This window comes from Taudactylus pleione, unplaced genomic scaffold (genome assembly GCF_031769625.1).
Source record: "Taudactylus pleione unplaced genomic scaffold, aTauple2 ptg000151l, whole genome shotgun sequence".
Lineage (NCBI taxonomy): Eukaryota > Metazoa > Chordata > Amphibia > Anura > Myobatrachidae > Taudactylus > Taudactylus pleione.
This window is the reverse complement of record NW_028284553.1, coordinates 5,455,144-5,470,274: the sequence shown is the minus strand read 5'-3', so window position 1 is coordinate 5,470,274 and position 15,131 is coordinate 5,455,144.

The window sequence follows — 15,131 nt, the reverse complement described above, 5'->3', positions numbered from 1 at the left end:
TGATTTGGAGTGTACTTTGGGGGTTACAGCACCCTCTAATGGTCAAGCCAGCCGGCCCTTTACTTATGACACAGGTGGACGCTTGGCACTACTTTGTTGATGCACGTGCGGCTACTGCGCACGCAATTCACAAACACAGAAAAAATATTTTTTTATTTGGTTTGGAGTGTACTTTGGGGGTTACAGCACCCTTCAACGGTCAAGCCAGCCAGCCCTTTACTTATGACAAATGCGCACGCATGGCACTACTTTGTTGATGCACGTGCGGCTACTGCACACACAATTCACAAACACAGAAAATATTTTTTTTATTTGGTTTGGAGTGTACTTTGGGGGTTACAGCACCCTGAAACGGTCAAGCCAGCCGACCCTTTACTTCTGACACAGGCGCACGCTTGGCACTACTTTGTTGATGCACCTGCGGCTACAGCGCACACAATTCACAAACACAGAAAATATTTTTTTTATTTGGTTTGGAGTGTACTTTGGGGGTTACAGCATCCTTTAACGGTCAAGCCAGCCGGCCCTTTACTTTTGACACAGATGCATACTTGGCACTACTTTGTTGATGCACGTGCGGCTACTGCGCACACAATTCACAAACACAGAAAATATTTTTTTTATTTGGTTTGGAGTGTAATTTGGGGGTTACAGCACCCTTTAATGGTAAAGCCAGCCGGTCCTTTACTTATGACACAGGCGCACACTTGGCACTACTTTGTTGATGCACATCCGGCTACTGGGCACACAATTCACAAACACCGAAAAAATATTTTTTTATTTGGTTTGGAGTGTACTTTGAGGGTTATAGCACCCTTTAACGGTCACATCAGCCGGCCCTTTACTTATGACACAGGTGCACGCTTGGCACTACTTTGTTGATGCACGTGCGGCTACTGCGCACACAATTCACAAACACTGAAAATATTTTTTTTATTTGGTTTGGAGTGTAATTTGGGGATTACAGCACCCTTTAACGGTCAAGCCAGCCGGCCCTTTACTTATGACACAGGCGCACGCTTGGCACTACTTTGTTGATGCACATGCGGCTACTGCGCACACAATTCACAAATACAGAAAATATTTTTTTATTTGGTTTTGAGTGTACTTTGGGGGTTACAGCACCCTTTAACGGTCAAGCCAGCCGGCCCTTTACTTATGACACAGGCGCACGCTTGGCACTACTTTGATGATGCACGTGCGGCTACTGCGCGCACAATTCACAAACACTGAAACTATTTTTTTATTTGGTTTGGAGTGTACTTTGGGGGTTACAGCACCATTTAATGGTCAAGCCAGCCGGCCCTTTACTTATGACACAGGTGGACGCTTGGCACTACTTTGTTGATGCACGTGCGGCTACTGCGCATGCAATTCACAAACACAGAAAAAATATTTTTTTATTTGGTTTGGAGTGTACTTTGGGGGTTACAGCACCCTTTAACGGTCAAGCCAGCCAGCCCTTTACTAATGACAAATGCGCACGCTTGGCACTACTTTGTTGATGCACTTGCGGCTACTGCGCACAGAATTCACAAACACAGAAAATATTTTTTTTATTTGGTTTGGAGTGTACTTTGGGGGTTACAGCATCCTTTAATGGTCAAGCCAGCCGGCCCTTTACTTTTGACACAGGTGCATACTTGGCACTACTTTGTTGATGCACGTGCTGCTACTGCGCACACAATTCAGAAACACTGAAAATATTATTTTTATTTGGTTTGGAGTGTAATTTGGGGGTTACAGCACCCTTTAATGGTAAAGCCAGCCGTCCCTTTACTTATGACACAGGCGCACGCTTGGCACTACTTTGTTGATGCACATCCGGCTACTGCGCACACAATTCGCAAACACAGAAAATATTTTTTAATTTGGTTTGGAGTGTACTTTGGGGGTTACAGCACGCTTTAACGGTCAAGCCAGCTGGCCCTTTACTTATGACACAGGCGCACGCTAGGCCCTGCTTTGATGATGCATGTGCGGCTACTGCGCACACAATTCACAAACACAGAAAATATGTTTTAATTTGGTTTGGAGTGTACTTTGGGGCTTACAGCACCCTTTAATGGTCAAGCCAGCCGGCCCTTTACTTATGACACAGGTGCACGCTTGGCACTGCTTTGTTGATGCACATGTGGCTACTGCGCACGCAATTCACAAACATGGAAAAAATATTTTTTTATTTGGTTTGGAGTGTACTTTGGGGGTTACAGCACCCTTTAACGGTCAAGCCAGCCGGCCCTTTACTTATGACACTGGCGCACGCTTGGCACTACTTTGTTGATGCACGTGCGGCTACTGCGCACACAATTCACAAACACAGAAAATATTTTTTTATTTGGTTTGGAGTGTACTTTGGGGGTTACAGCATCCTTTAATGGTCAAGCCAGCCGGCCCTTTACTTTTGACACAGGCGGATGCTTGGCACTACTTTGTTGATGCACGTGCGGCTACTGCGCACACAATTCACAAACACAGAAAATATTTTTTTTATTTGGTTTGGAGTGTAATTTGGGGGTTACAGCACCCTTTAATGGTCAAGCCAGACGGCCCTTTACTTATGACACAGGCGCACGCTTGGCACTACTTTGTTGATGCACGTCCGGCTACTGCGCACACAATTCACAAACACAGAAAATATTTTTTTATTTGGTTTGGAGTGTACTTTGGGGATTACAGCACCCTTTAACGGTCATGCCAGCTGGCCCTTTACTTATGACACAGGCGCACGCTTGGCACTACTTTGATGATGCACGTGCGGCTACTGCGCACACAATTCACAAACACAGAAAATATTTTTTTATTTGGTTTGGAGTGTACTTTGGGGGTTACAGCACCCTCTAATGGTCAAGCCAGCTGGCCCTTTACTTATGACACACGCGCACGCTTTGCACTACTTTGTTGATGCACGTGCGGCTACTGCGCACACAATTCACAAACACAGAAAATATTTTTTTTATTTGGTTTGGAATGTACTTTGGGGTTTACAGCACCCTTTAACGGTCAAGCCAGCCGGCCCTTTACTTATGATACAGGCGCACGCTTGGCACTACTTTGTTGATGCACGTGCGGCTACTGCGCACACAATTCACAAACACAGAAAATATTTTTTTATTTGGTTTGGAGTGTACTTTGGGGGTTACAGCACCCTTTAACTTTCAAGCCATCCGGCCCTTTACTTATGACACAGGCGCACGCTTGGCACTACTTTGTTGATGCACGTGCGGCTACTGCGCACACAATTCACAAACACAGAAAAGATTTTTTTATTTGGTTTGGAGTGTACTTTGGGGGTTACAGCACCCTTTAACGGTCAAGCCATCCGGCCCTTTACTTATGACACTGGCGCACGCTTGGCACTACTTTGTTGATGCACATGCTGCTACTGCGCACACAATTCACAAACACAGAAAAAATATATTTTTTTTAACACTTGGGGGGAGCACCCTTGATGGACAGAGCACCCCCTGGACAACACTACAGCACCCCTTTAGGACAGGGACACTGCACAGGACTTTGGAGAGGACACAGCCCCTAGGACAACTGACTGCACAATACAGTCCAGCCAGCCCCTATGGACTTTGAAGTAGTGAACACAGCCCCTATGGACAACAGCAGCACAGCACAACAAAGCCAGCGCCTATGGACTTTGAAGTAGTGGACACAGCCCCTATGGACAACAGCAGCACAGCACAACACAGCCAGCGCCTATGGACTTTGAAGTAGTGGACACAGCCCCTATGGACAACAGCAGCACAGCACAGCACAGCACAGCAAAACACTACTCTGCACTACACTACACTACACTACACAGCCCAGCCAGCCCTAACTCCCACCCTCCCTCTTCACTGTCCACAGCCAAGTGAGAAAATGGTGCAGATGCGGGTACCTTATATAGGATCCAAAACCCGCGAGACCCGGAAGGCGGGATGATGACATTTTGCCTCGATATCAGATCCGAGTCAGACGGGAAAAGTCGAGCCTGACTTGGATCGGCCTCGGATCAGGGGGGCTCGGGGGGGTTCGGATTTCAGAAATCCGAACCCGCTCACCCCTACAGTAAAGGAGCCTGCTGTCATTGTATCACAGATTAGAGGAGCACTTACTGTTGTTAGGTGTATGTGAACCAAGGATACAAGAGAGAAATTATGGACATAATCTGACTGGTTGCGAATAGCAACACCATTACTTTTCATTCTTAGAATCTTTAGTAAATCTACCACATGGAATCTTGAAAAAACACTTTTCAAGCGCTTATCCACCTTGTGTCAACTTTGAAGCATTATTAATTTTTCTCACTTTTTTTTACAAATCTAAACGCCATTTTTCTTCGCAGGCCAAGAACTTAATTGGCAGGAAAACCGGGCATTTCAATTAGAAATAGGATTTATTACCACATTGACCGAAATACAAAATGTGTTACTATCAGTGATAGCATTGTTATTGATGATGATAAACCTGGGTCTGCATGGGGAAACATACTGTATGTAAATACACTATTTCCACCTGCTGTTATCATCATGTCAGAATGTCCATAACAGAAAAAACATTTATAAATGTTTTATTATTTGATAAAATAAATAGCTTTTTATTGTATAAAGGTTTTAGATGTTTAAAAAAATAATAATAATGATCTATTTTTAAACTTTTTTTTTTTTATAAATCTGGGCTTTCAGTTCCAACTTTGCACATACATAACCACGAATACTGGTCAGTAATTACTGTAGATTAAACCTTATCACTTTCAGCCAGTACTGCAGGGGCAACAGAATATTGCTTAGCTGCCCTGGTATTATGTTTTGGGTAAATTTCAGTAAAAAAATAAGATGAAACAGACAAACCATGATAGTGTTCTCAATGATAAATTGTTCCCAAATGTTAGATCATCTCAGTACTCCAGCATTAATGGAACATATTCATCCATCCATCCCATTATATCTATTGTTATGTGGAAAAAAACTTACCATTTCAAAAGTCAAATTTCACCTCCAAGTACAAATAAAGGTCCACCACCTCCGTTAGTCTATGGAATAAACAAAGTAGTAATATAAGGAACTTAAAAAATTTACAATTGTATCACAAAGTGTTTTTCCATTTCATCAGGCAAAATAAAGAATGTGCATCCATGAGAATCTGGAACCTATTTTGTTGGATTTGTTTGTGATCAGTAACTAAAATCAAGTACAATTAGAAATAAGCCAAATCTAAGTTTAAGGGGTGTGCAACTTTTACAATAGTCCCTTGCAATCATGTTGTATGTGATTAATGGTCAGTAAAGGTTAGGATCAATAAATTCTTAGCGCCTGTTCTGTACAATAGCTGGAAAAATCGTTTGTACACCTGCTGCAGAAAAAACAAAGGTGTTGCCCATCTTACAAAACTAGCATAAAATCACACAATTCTGCGCTGGATTATAAACCAATTAAAAATCTTTATTTAATCATACATGTCCAATAGAAAAAAAATAAATAAAAACAAAATAGAAAAAACACGTATTTGTATAATCACAGTTTCAGTAGCATAAAAGTGACTTGAATTGTATCTTGATGAAAAAATGTATCATATCAAATTGCAGCATAAAATAATGTTAGATCCACGTAGCACAAGTGTAACAATTTCCATGCTACTGCAGGTTCATTATCAGATGAAAATCCAATGTACTGACTGTGGGCCTGACTCAGACCCGATCGCAAGCGCTGTGCGCTCGCAACCGGGTCGATGGTGAGCCAGTGCACATGCGCATGACGAAGCCAGCTCCATCGTGTACATGCGAGAGACCCGGATAGCGATGGGCAGTCTGATGCTCCGGGTCTCGCAACAAAGGGGGCGAGCTGTCGATGTTGAGTGACAGCTCACCCCCTTTGGTGGGTGGGCCGGGGGAATGGCTGTCCAAACGGAGGCATTCCCATGTGAACGCCTCCGTTTGGGGGTGACCCCACTGACATCACGAGTGATGTCAGTGGGAGAGATTTCGGCTCTGTTAGAGCCGAAATCTCTCTGGGGCTTGCGGCAAAGAGACCCTACCACAAGGGTCTCATCGCAAGCCCGATGGACGCGATGGTCTTGACCATCGCGACTATCTACCCACAGCTATGCGAGCAGCCTGGCTGCCATTCTAAAAAAAAAAAAAAAAAAGACCGGCCCTGATTCAGAGCGAGCGCTCTGTCAGAGCGTCCGGCTCTGAATCAGTGCCTTTGTTGGAATTAAAAAACCTCTTAATTGTCAGCTTGAAAGAGGTTTACTTGCATTTGCTGGGCATTACAACCACCTCCAGTATATAACTGCTAATTTAGCCCAAGGCTGATTCCAATACAATTGAATTGAAAAACAGGTTTAAAGTCAAGTACAAATGCACTACCCATGCTCAAGATTATTCAGTACTTATTTATAAGGTAATACTCACTTGACAATAAATATATTGATTCCTTCCAAATGTTCACTGGCCAAATATATACATTCCAATTACTTTGTTCAGTATAAGAAAAGATCCACACTTACAATTCCTTTGTCGAGGATCTTTATCATACAAGAAGAGGTGCAGGGTGTCTCTCTGCAGGGTGTCTCTCTATTGTATTCTAGCAGGTGAGTACTGTTATAAAACAGAACTGTTATCACCGCTTGTCTCAGACCTTTCAAATTCAGTAAGCCAGGAGAGTCCTCAATATCCTGAGTCAATAATCCTTGGCAGGCCAATATATTTAAGCGGGCAGGTATAGTTTGTCCTGTATAACTGCCACCACCGTTACTTCCAGACTTTAAAGTCTAGGCATGCTGGGGGAGTCCTTTGCTTACTTCGGCATTGGTCCTTAGCGGGTAATTATCTGTATACTGCTACTGCTTCTCCCTGGAGTGTCTGGGTCTCTGTTAACTGGAGGGATCTGTGTCTATCTGGTGCAGCTAGGCATTTCAGTCACATCTGTGACCTTTTTCAAGTTGATTGTTCCTTCACTGAACCGATCATCCTTTATAGCACGATCTCAAATTTAATTGGCTCATTTAAATTTAAGACAACAAACCCTGTTAATCCACTTAAAATGGACTGGTAGTAACTTCTAAACCATATTTGTCACTTACAAATTCAACCTACATATATTAATACAAAGTTTGTTTGAATGTATCAACTATATATAATTTTTTTGATGTCAATAATAGTTATAAGACAGAGTTCAATATGTCTCAATACATGACCTTATACAAAAAAAGAAACATAAAAAACATATTGTTCAGAGACACTGAGTTATACTTCTTGTAAGTAATCTGCATATGGGAAGAGGGCAGTAGGCTCTAGCACTTTTTGAGAGAGGGAAGTTATTGTGTAGTTAGTGCACAGATGGGCTAGGATTTATGTTTATGATTTTCATTTTTTTACTGCAAAATAAAAACTAGCTCTGGCTAGCTTACACAAAAACCCTGGACTGGTGTGCTGTTTTCCTGGCTGCTGTGTAAAAGGAGGTGTCCAGCTACAACAGGAGAGGGACCTCCTTTTCTGATCCTATTACAAAATAAATTATTTATATATATATATATATATATATATATATATACAGTGAAGACTGCAGCACTCACAGGTCTTAAAATCAAGAATACTCATAACACAGTGTGTTCGTTCAATGTTTCAGTCAGCATAGACTTTTATCAAGTGGTTCTTGATAAAGGTCTTTGCCAACTGAAACATTGAATGAGCACACTGCTGTGTTATGAGTCTTCTTGATTTCAAGTCCCGTGAGTGCCGCTGTCTTCTCCCCTGTACATAAGGCTATTTCATACCTCGGATGGCACTAGGGTGAGAATATGTATTAAACTGTGGAGTGCCAGCTGAAATTTACACACACACACACACATACACACACACACACACACATTATATATATATATATATATTATATCAAAAAAGCCTGACACTCTGCATACCCCACTGGAGGTTCTTAACTTGCCCCGGGTGCCCTCAGCAATGGAGATCACTCCCTTGATACAGACGACAGCATAACAGCGGCACTCCGGAGACTTGCATAATAGTGTAAACAGGTGTCTTTTAATTGTTACGTTTCGGGGTTCTCCCCCTTCCTCAGGAACACACATAGTGACAAACATAATAAAAACAGTGACTTAAATACCTTGTGGTGCCAATCGTAGTGTCACCCCCTGCAGTCCACTGGTGCTCTGACTATCTACTTCTGGTCGCGACAGTGATGAGAACAGACCACTGATGTCTGTATGTATCACACAATGTGCAGAAATACAGTATATTAAAAAAAATTTGAAAACATAATAAAAGTGAATTATATGACAGCAAATATCGCCATCTTGTGGACAAAGACTAAAAATGTATAAAAATCTGAGAGAATCTCAGAAACACAGCTAGAAATTAGTGCCACCAATAAATATGAAAGATGCATTATTAAAAATTATGAACAGTGACTAATGATGTGATAATAGTAACAATCAATACATATATTCATAGCATCCAATATTATTAAAACAATTAGTACAGTTATATAAAAAATGAATACAAATTTATAAATATTTCTTATATATCATTTGGTACGTGGAGCCATCACCGAAAATTATTATTAAATATAATATATGGAACTGCCATAACTATATGCTGTCTTGTAATAACAGTAACCCATAAACATCTACCACTTATTAAACACCAATCAAAATAAATAAATAATAATACCAACAATCACTAAGTGTAAAGCATTTGAGCTAATACTAAATATTTTTTTTTTCCCAAAACTAAGAGAAGTAGATAATTGACTGTATATAATAATAACAAACAAGAAGCCAGAATGGGGCCAACTTCACAAGAAATTATGCAGACCTAAGGATTCATTGAGGCCTCTTGGTGTTACAGTATCTAAGTGGTGAATCCACTTTGATTCTCTCTGTAGGAGCTTCTTGGATCTATTACCCCCCCCCTGATAGAAACAGGGATATGATCCACAATGCAATAACATAATGTCGCCATGCCATGTATGAGTTTGGCAAAGTGGTGCGCCACTGGTTGCTCACTTTGACCACTCACCAAGGCCGCTCTAATGGCCGACCTATGCTGGGCAATTCTTTCTTTAAATTGACGCTCTGTCTTGCCCACATAGTGTAACCCACATGGGCAAGACAGAACATAAATGACAAACCTGACTGAAAAGACACCCGTTTACACTATTATGCAAGTCTACGGAGTGCCACTGTTATACTGTTAAATATATATATATATATATATATATATATATATAATATATATATGTGTGTGTGTGTGTGTGTGTGTGTATAATCTGAAAAATCTAATTTCTATTCTAACCTTATTGTTACAATTCTTTATTTTATTTTATTATTATTTAATATTATATTATTATTATTATTATTATTATTATTATTATTATTATTATTATTATTATTATTATTATTATTGTTATCATTTGTACTTAGAAAATAAGTGAGAAGTAAACAACAGCTGTTCTAAAAATAAAATGACCATGTCTGTGCATATACAAAGTGTCAATGCCTGTGCATATACAATTATGTTTATACAACCACATCCATACTCTTATGGTTCTCACATGGAGATGATACCACAGGACTTCTGACCTATAACCTAGGACATGACTGGGAAGAGTCCTTCCACAACTGGGGCTGGCTGGATTGAGCTGCAGAAAGATGGCACAACACAGAAAGAACACACTGTACTAGCAATGGCAGGTCACTATGGTCTGAGGATTGTCTGGGGACTGTAGTGCAGCAAAGATGCAAGACAAGGAATGACTAGAAATAGGGAATAAACTGTAGGGCAGAAGCAACCAGGACTGAGGTATAGCAGGATTCAGACAAGACTAGATAAGACAGGACAGGCAAGAAACAGACAAGGACAAGACTGACAAGATTATGGACAATGGACTAGATAAATAAGAAACAGACAAGGCACAAATGACGTGTCAAGAATACAGACTGGAATACTGATACAGTTCAAGATGTGGCTTAGCAGGTCATGATGCAGCTTTGAGAGCTGATATAAACTTGGCTATGGTGTGACTTTGTGACATAGGTGCAGCTGAGAGCTAATGTTTACTTGACAAAGATACAGCTTTGGGGGGCTGATGTGTACTTGGCAGAGATACTGCTTAGTCGCCATGAGGTGACTGAGACAGCTGAGGTGAGGATTCTGAGCTGTGATTGTAATAACACAGTTCAAGGCTTAACAGGCCATAATGCAGGAACCAGATTGCAGACAGGGGCACTCAGATGTGGTAGGGACACAGACTGGAGAGGTAGAAAATACTGTAGGTAGGATAAGCTGAAACTAAACAGACATGGATTGACAGAACTGTGGTGTAGAAATGCTGCAGGGCTGAATACTGACAGGACCAGGATACAAGAACAGTTGAACTTGGTAGACCGGCAAGAACTCAGGTAACTGTGAACAGAGCAACTTACACTGGTAGTTAGAGAGTATAACCGGCACTGAGTACAGGACTGGCTGAAACTTATGAGATGCAGGATCTAATCAGAGCCATTCCCTGCAGAGAGCCTAGCCTAATGACAAGCTAGGATTCAGCACACAGAGAGACAATTAGTGTGTAGCTGAAGTCTGCACACAAACAGACAGGAAATATTACAGCTTAGAGCTGAAAATAGACTAGACATAATTTCCAGCTGCCTGCCAGCTGGAACAAGGACAAGACATGATTCAGTGTCTCCAGTCACAACTATGATTGGTACCTGCCATCAAGATGATCCGCTGTCATGGATTCTAACAGTACTACCCCTTTGAGCTTGGACTCCGGACACTCCAATGTAAATAAGGGAAACAATAATCTTGGTATAAGCAGAGACAGATCATTGTCTCCTACGATGTCTCTTCTTCTTCCCCATCTGTTTAGGCTTAGCAATGGGGATCAAAAAGGTGTTATTGTTGTCCACAGAAAGTTCCTCCAAGTATCTACCATCTGCTACTGGGTCGTAGTCAGAACTAGTGTCATCATCTAAAGGCAGGATCATAGCCTTTTTATTAGGAATGTTTTACTTCATATTGAGAATCTGATGGATTCCTTGTTTCTGGAATCACATTAGATTAATTCTCAGGATAAAATAACAGGCATCCAGAGTGGCAATATGTTGAAAAAGTATCCTGTGAAAATGAGGATATACTATGATCTTGAGGAGTTCAAGACTTGCTGACTAGCTGATTCTTAAAGTCTTAGCAGATTTTGATTTAGATGATCTTTCAGAAACAAAAGCAGGACTTTCAGAAGGCTTAGCAATAACTATATCTGGACCCCCAAACCTCCTAAGGATAGCACTGATGAATCAAGATAATGGAGAATGGCATCATGGGATATAATTTAAGGCTCAGCCCATTTCTAAACTTCTCCTTTAAATGCCAAGAGCAGGAACATGATTTTTTCAGACTGAAAATTATTTGGAGGAAGCTCCAGACATTGAAGCATTACATTTTTAAATTGCTCCAATTTCCCATAAAAGATGAGATAATCAGGGTCTAGATCAGGCATGACATATTGAGGATTACCATTTGGGGTAGATACATCAGACATTCTTCTTGGGCATGGAACCTCAGACTTCCCTCCTGGGATCAGTAGCATTGGTGATATTCTCTGTAGACAAAGTCGAGATCAACACATTGATTTTAATATTGGACAAAAGAAAAAACTGAACCTCTGCAGGTATAATGACTTTGTTTAAAGTTTTCCAAATTTGAGACTTGGTCCCTTGATAATTGGACCCCAATTATAAATTATTATCTCCTTTTGGGGAACCTCTGCACCTTTGTCGGGAATTACAGAGTCTATGGCATTAATAGACTTACAAGGCGAGTGGTTAACCTGAAGCCTAGGACTTTGAGGCTAGTCATTTCTTCTTGGCTTACATAAAGAACAGTCTGCAATAAAATGATCAGCATTCCCACAGTATAAAAAAAAATAAAAATTCTCTATGCCTTTGCCACTCGGCTTCAGAGAGCCTAGGTTGTAAGTAGCTCCAATATCCACCTTTCTTCTGCATAGAGGATGGCATTACAGAGGAAAAGGAAGTGGAGTCTGTCATTTATTTTGTTTCTGCTGGGAAGGATGGAATCTTTTTAAAGTCTGATAAATTCCACAAAAATATGTGTACTAACATATTCGTACTAAACAGTAATTTCTGTAACTGTTCAGTCTTTTGATATATCCTGAGTTCTTTCAGGAGTTTCATCTAATCAGATGACTAAGGTGTTGTAGAACAGTTTACATTTGTGGTGCTGTCCAACTTTTTCTCCCTAGATTGATTCTTGCAATGACTAGTTGCATCAGATGAATTCTGGGAGGTTTGAATTATTTCCTGCTTCAGCACAACCACACAAGATGACAAACCCAGAAAGGCTGCAGCAACAGCAGTTGCATACTCTCAAGGTTGATGATTTTATAAGTTAGTACCAAATCAGGGTTAAAACTTGAGACGTGACAAGGCAGGACCTTGATCGGATTAGACAGGAAAGAGACCATAATGAGAACACTTCAGTAGCTAAGTTTTCTGCCTGGTTATAATGGTATGGTTTTCACATGGAGATGAGACTGCAGGACTGCTGACCAAGGACAAAATTGGGTAGAGAAGTAGCAGTCCTTCTGCAACTGGGGCTGGCTGGATTGAGGCTGCAGAAAAATGGCACAACACAGAAATAACATAGTGTAGTAGCAGCGGCAGGTCCTCCTGGACCTCTCTGCAGCCTTTGACACCATGTATTATACTCTCCTACTTTGCAACCTTTAGACCTTCAGCATCTCTAACTCCGTCCATGTCTGGTTCACCTCTTACCTCACCAACCGCTCCTTTTCTATGTCTGCCTCTGGCTTCACCTCCACCCTTCCTTCCCCTTGGTGTCCTGCAGGGTTCTGTCCTTGGCCCCCTGCTCTTCTCCCTGTACACTTCTAAACTAGGAGAACTCATCAGCTCCTTTGGCCTCCAATACCATCTCTATGCCGATGACACACAACTATACCTCTCCTCTCCTGAACTCTCCCCTTCTGTCCTTTCTCAGGTATCCAGTTGCCTCTCTGCCATCTCTTCCTGGATGTCCGATTGCTCTCTGAAGCTCAGCATGGACAAAACTGAACTCATCATCTTTCACCCTAATAGAGACTCCATTCCAACCAATCTCGCTATCACTGTTGACAACACTATCATCTTCTTGTCCCCCAACTTCACTGCTTGGGTGTCACCCTTGAATCCAACCTTTCCTTCACACCCCACATTCAATCTCAGACTCAATCCTGTCAGTTCCAGCTACGCAATATCACTCGCATTAGGCCTTTCATCTCCCACAATGCTACCAAACTTATTATTCATTCACTAATAATTTCTCGGCTTGACTACTGCAACCTTCTCCTTACTGGCCTCCCATGTTGCCATCTTGCTCCCCTCCAGTCTGTTTTCAATGCTGCAGCTAGACTTATTTTCCTCTCCTGCTGTTCCACTTCTGCTACTCCCCTCTGTGAAAACCTGCACTGGCTCCCATTCCCCTACAGAATCCTCTTCAAACTCCTCACTTTCACATAAAAGGCCCACTCTAACTCTACTGCTCCCTACATCTCCAACCTCATCTCCTTACATACTCCCTCTCATTCACTCCGGTCTGCCAATAACTGTTACCTCTCCTCCACCCTGGTTACTTCATCTCATGCTCATATCCAAGATTTTGTTTGTGCAGCCCCCCTTCATTGGAATGTGCTCCCTCACTCAGTCAGGCTCTCTCCGACCTTGCAGAGCTTCAAACGTGCACTGAAAACCCACCTGTTCATCAAATCATACCCTTCTACCACATAACAGTGTTGCCATGTCTGTCCCACCTGCCTCAGCCATCTCTACTTTGCCTACTTCCTGTACTCAGGTCCCCCTCTACACACTCATGATTCATGTCACCTGTCTGTCTCCACTAGATTGTAAGCTCCTAGGAGCAGGGTCCTCCTCCCCACTGTCTCACAGCCTTTTCTAGCACTTCTATGACAGCCTACACCTTCCCAGCTGTATTGTGTATGGGGAATTGTTACTTGTGAACGGTTTATAATTTGGTTATTGTATTGTATTGTTATGCAATGTTCTGTGTACCCTTTACTGTATGTACAGTGCTGCAGACCACTTGTGGCACCCTATAAATGTAATAATAATAATTATGGTCTGAGGAATGTCTAGGAACTGTAGTGCAGCTAGGACGCAATACAAGTTATGACTAGACACAGGGTATAAGCTGCAGGGCAGGAGCAACCAGGACTGAGGTATAGCAGGATTCAGACACAACTAGAAAATACAGGACTGGAAAGAAACAGACAAAGACAAGACTGGCAGGATTATGGACAAAGTACTAGAGAAACAAGAAACAAACAGGGCACAAATGACATGGAAAGACTAGAGACAGGAATACTGATACAGTTCAAGATGTGGCTTAGCAGACCATGATGCAGCTTTGAGAGCTGATATGAACTTGGCTGTGGTGTGACCTTGTGATCTAGTTGCAGCTTTGATAGCTGATGTGTACTTGATAAAGATACAGCTATGGGAGCTGATGTGAACTTGGCAGATATATAGATTTCAGAGCTGATGCAAACTTGGCAGAGATGCAGTTAAGTCACTGTGAGGTGACTGAGACAGCTGCAGTGAGGATACTGAGCCATAATGGTAATAACACAGTTCAAGGCTTAACAGGCCATAATGCAGGAACCAGATGCCAGACAGTTGCACTCACATGCAGTAAGAACACAGGCTTGAGGCAGCAAGGTGGAGGATACTGCATGCAGCACAACTGGAAAATAAACAGACACAGCTTGATGCAGCCTTGCAGGCCGAGGTGCAGGAACCAGATGGCAGATAGGTGCACTCAGACACGGCAGGAACACAGACTGGAGGCAGTGAGGTAGAGAACACTGCAGGCAAGATAAGCTGGAACTAAACAGACATGGATTGACAGAACTGTGGTGTAGAAATGCTGCAGGGCTGAATACTGACAGGATCATGATACAAGAACAGTTGAACTTGGTAGACTGGTAATAACTCAGGTAACCGTGAATAGAGCAACATACACTGTTGGTCCAAGAGTATAATTGGTACCTGTTGTAACTTATGAGATGCAGGATCCAATTAGAGCC